This window comes from Capsicum annuum, chromosome 8, assembly GCF_002878395.1.
Source record: "Capsicum annuum cultivar UCD-10X-F1 chromosome 8, UCD10Xv1.1, whole genome shotgun sequence".
Taxonomy (NCBI): domain Eukaryota; kingdom Viridiplantae; phylum Streptophyta; class Magnoliopsida; order Solanales; family Solanaceae; genus Capsicum; species Capsicum annuum.
Window position 1 is genome coordinate 9,535,293 of NC_061118.1, and position 4,955 is coordinate 9,540,247.

A 4,955-nucleotide genomic window follows, 5' to 3' on the forward strand; every position below is an offset into this window, starting at 1 on the left:
ACAGTCGAGTTCAATAGACTTATGTTAACCTTGTCTCTGTGACACCGTCTAGTAAGTTGTGCTTCTCTAGCCCGTATTGATGATGAGAAAAGGGCGAATTTCTGCACAATTAGAACTTCTAGACACAAAGGTTTAACATAAGGTTATTAAATCTCTGACAGGCCCCATGTTTGGGTAAAAGAATCGTCCATACAGTCATAAAATTACTTTAGATTCTTTCCTATTTCGGTTGGTGCTTTGGTTCGGTCTTCCGACTTTGGCTTAATCCGATATTATTATATGGTCTGGTAGGCTGAGTGGCATACCCCAGCCTAATAGATCCTGTAAATGGTATCGTTATTGTATACTTAGAAAACTTTCGTAAAAGAATATGAAATTTAATTCTAAAAAAAATGTATAAAATATTTATAAGATTTGAGATCAAGTTAGTGCACAAATTAGACTAACTTGATTTTTTGAAACGATTTGAATCAATTAAGATAATATTATTTAGATGATTAAAAATTTAATTTGATTTACAAATTTAATTCTAGAATATTACGGTACATCTATTTGGATATACTTGAATGTGTTTACAATCCGAACAAACTTGAAAAAGTGAAATATATATTGCGTGATGATAATAATTTTTCCATTATCAATTATACATCCTACGTCTCAGTTCAAATAATATATATTTTTTAAAATCAGTTCTAAAAAAGAATTGACATTTTTTATTTGGTTAGTACTACAACAACAACAACAACAAACCCAGTGTATTCCCACCTAGTGGGGTCTGGGGGGGTAAGATGTACGTAGTCCATACCTCTACCTTTGATGAAGTAGAAAGGTTGTTTCCGATAGAGCCCCGGCTCAAGGCACGAGATACCACACAAACACATAGTAAAGCATAGAAGCAGATTACATATCATAAATACGGCACCCATAAGTAATATAAAACAGAGGAAAGCAGAGGAAAGCACACAGATTCGTAATAAAACACGGAACACGAAACACGGAATCATAACAGGAATAAAAACCCCACCAAGTAATTCCCTGCATTATTAATATTTTAGTCATGTTGAATTTTATTTATTTGTCAAAAAGTCCACAAAGTTATACTCTTCTATTTAAGGTTTATTTATTTTAAAGATAATTTGAAACATTGCGAAGTTTTTCCATATATCTTAAATTTGATGTCGAATCAAAATGTTATAAATTTCTACAATATATATCATGATAACTTTTATTAATTCTTTTGATTCTCTTTATTTGAGGTAGTAATTTCCTCATCAGGTAGAAAAATCACTTAAAAAGTAATTTCATACTTACTATATTAAATTGGTCTCCTATTTTTAACGTATATAAGACATGACATAAAGACAATCCTTTAATACTATGATTCATTAAAATGTTCATCTGGTAGATCCTTATTTTTTGTTTATTAAACACCCAAAAAACGAATCTAAATATAATTAAAATCAATTTATGTGTGAATTAATATCCTTTATTGTTTCGTATGATTCTTTATAAAATGTTAATAAATAGATATTTATAATTTTAATCTATTCTCTTGTATAATTTTTAAATAAAATAGAAAAGAAAAACATCACAATTAGTTGTTTAATCTAAGAATATGTGTTTGAGCAGATGTTAAAATAAGTATTAGAATATATGACATTTTAATGTTAATTATGAAACCTTAAATAAGTTATAAGATATTATTTAGTTTGTAAAAAATAAGAAGTTATATTTTAATATATATTGTGACTCCTACTTACATTTTCTATTGTGTTTTATTCAAAAATATTAATGATTTTTTTTTTTTTGAAAAAACTAATTAAATAGGTATAACTATATTTAAGGGGAAAGGACAGAAACGACACTTCAAATTAAACTATTTCCATGAAAATGACCATGAAATTAAATTTCACTTTCTAACCATTTCAATTTAATGACTTGTTCTATACCGTTTCTATACACCTTCTATACAGTTTCTATACAAATCTTATACATATAAATATTTTTTACGAAAATTATACAATTTTGATACATAATTTATACAATAACTGGACATTTTTTTACACATTTTATACAACAATTATATAATTTTCATACACTTTCTATATATTTTTTATATATATTTTATACACATTCATATTTGATAGAACTATACAATTTTTATACATATATCTTATATAGATACATATTCTATTTAACAATTATATCGTTTTTATATAATTTAATTATTATTTCTAAAAAATAAAAAAAGCAGAATATTTGACCAGTTAAAAAATTTATAGCAAAAAAAAAATTGAAATATTTTTAAAAGGGCTGAATTGCCCAAGTTGAATATACTGTATCAGTATTGTATATAGACTGTATCAATATTATATATGGATTATATGGACTACGTAGGCCAAAATGACCCAAATTGGGAAAGAATAGGAAATGGCCATAAAGTGATATTTTTTTACCCGACTGGATATTATGTGTCCATATGCCCAAACTTGGGCCATTCTTCTTTAAAACTAAAAATTACATAAAGCCACAACTTAAGTATCACTTATTACACAAAATACCAACTCTCAAAACATATTACAAAAATCTTACTTTTTCAATTTCTCTCTCTAAAAGTATATATACATTACTTTACTATTATCTATTTACAAATTTCACTCCTTGAAAGATGCCTACAATCAAGGAGCAACTTTCTATTAGTTATCAATTTTGAATTCTCAATCATATTTGATTCAATCTCTTCTTTTGATGACATTTTTTTTTTCAAAAACTCCACTGTATACACAGACACACACACATTTTTAAAAGATATTGTTGTGTATATGTACTGAATTATTGGGATAAAGAAATTGTTGTGTCTATGAACTGAAAATTTCAGGGTAAACAATATACAAAACACTTTGCTATGTATGAATTTACATATACGTAGAAAATACTTTCATCATTAATTAGCAACAATACAAACTGAACGTATGTATATGTCTACATATACATAGAATTTATGAATAAATATACATATATATTATAAGGAAAGTTAACTACTAATTTTTGGTCGGAATTAACGTATGCTAATGAGCACATGACAACATAGGTGAATGAATGACAAATTCATATAGAGTACACATTAGCAACTACAAATTTAACCACAAATCATATATACATAACAAAATATTATAATATACATAAGTTTTACAGACAATTGTTTTGTGTGCTCAATTGTATGTTAACTTTCGATAATGAACATGTATTTTCATAACAACATTTTGTAGTTGGACAAATACATAATAGATATGTATATAAATACATATTAACACCAGTTTCAATAGTAAAGTAGACGGTACTATACTTTGAATACACTTATTAACGCAGCAGTATGACCTAAATTCTTTAACATGTTTTAACTTCAAGATGACAATAGCGTAAGGACAATGAATCTCGTCTTTTTAAAACCTCCCACAGATGCACGATCCACTTTCGAGGTCGACGATTTATCTTCTTCCAGAATCATAAACTGAGTAGATATAGGTTGAAGAAGCCTTGACCTGAATAAAAAAAGATTCAATTTTTTTTTATAACTAGATTCTTTCGACATCCATTTACAATTCTTATTGTAACATTGGAGGACATAGCTGAAATAGACAATCATAATATGATTAATAGTAATAACAATTTATAATTTTTTAAATTTTGGATGTACAAATCGATTATACAGAGAAAAAAATTCATATACAACATAAAATATAAAATATACATTATAACTCAATAAAGTATATATGTTGCAACCTGTTAATCAATTGTGAATGTAAACAACGTAATACCAAATTGTTATTCTATGCATATACAAAACACAGTGAATGTATATGTGAACAATAGACGACATTGCTATGTATATAACATAAAATTGTTTCCCTGCAATTTACAAATTTAGGACATCAATTAATCCAATTCGAAAAAAGACAATTTCATGTGCTCAACATGAAAATAATCTCTGTAAAATAAAATTTGATGTCATTCTAATATTCACACAAATTTAAGTAAACAAATTTCGTAACAAAACAAAAAATAATACCTCTTTTTGCTTGAAAAAATTTGTTTCTGTTAAAAACAATACCTCTTAACAATACCTCTTTTTTGTCTGCAAAAATTGACGAAATCAACCTAAAAAAAAACATCGATCCCGTGACAACAATACCTAAAAGAATAGCAAAAAAAAATACATCTTTCTATTTCGATTCTCCATTGACTAGAGTACCTCAAAAGAATAACAATATTCATTATCTTGAATTTCAATTAATTTTTTTCTTCCAAACGATCGACAAATAGGTACTTGATTTTTTTTGTGTGTGTTTTTTCATCTGATTTATTTTTAATGTATTGGTATAATTCAAAATTTGAATTTCAATAGTTGTTACATAATTTAAGGAATGCAGTAATCCACTTAATTAATTGGCTGCAAAAATTACGTCCTTAAAGGAAGGTAATCAATTATTTCCATTTTTAACGGCAACAACAAATTCACATACACACAGGCTGCTATATATATGTCGGCTATCTTATGTATATTAATCAAGAGAGAAAGTAAAGTAATAAAAAAATGGGAGAGAGTGTAATTACTTCTAAAAGGATTGGTATTTATGTTATTTATACTTTTTAAAAAGGCTACACAATGTCTTTTTTCCTATATTTAAAATTTTAATATTGGGCTCGTAAACAGGCCCTTCATTATCTAGTCTACTAATATAGAAGCAAAGGTTTGGTAGTACTACTAATTTGTCTTTTGTGGATACTTTGATACTTATATTTCAACCATTTTATTCTCTTTCTTTCTTATTTCTTTTACTATTACTATTACTACTATTATTTCTATTTCTATTCAATTTATTTATTATTATTATTATATTTTTTTTTACCATACTTATATTTATCTCTCTCTCTCTCTCTCTCTCTCTCTCTCT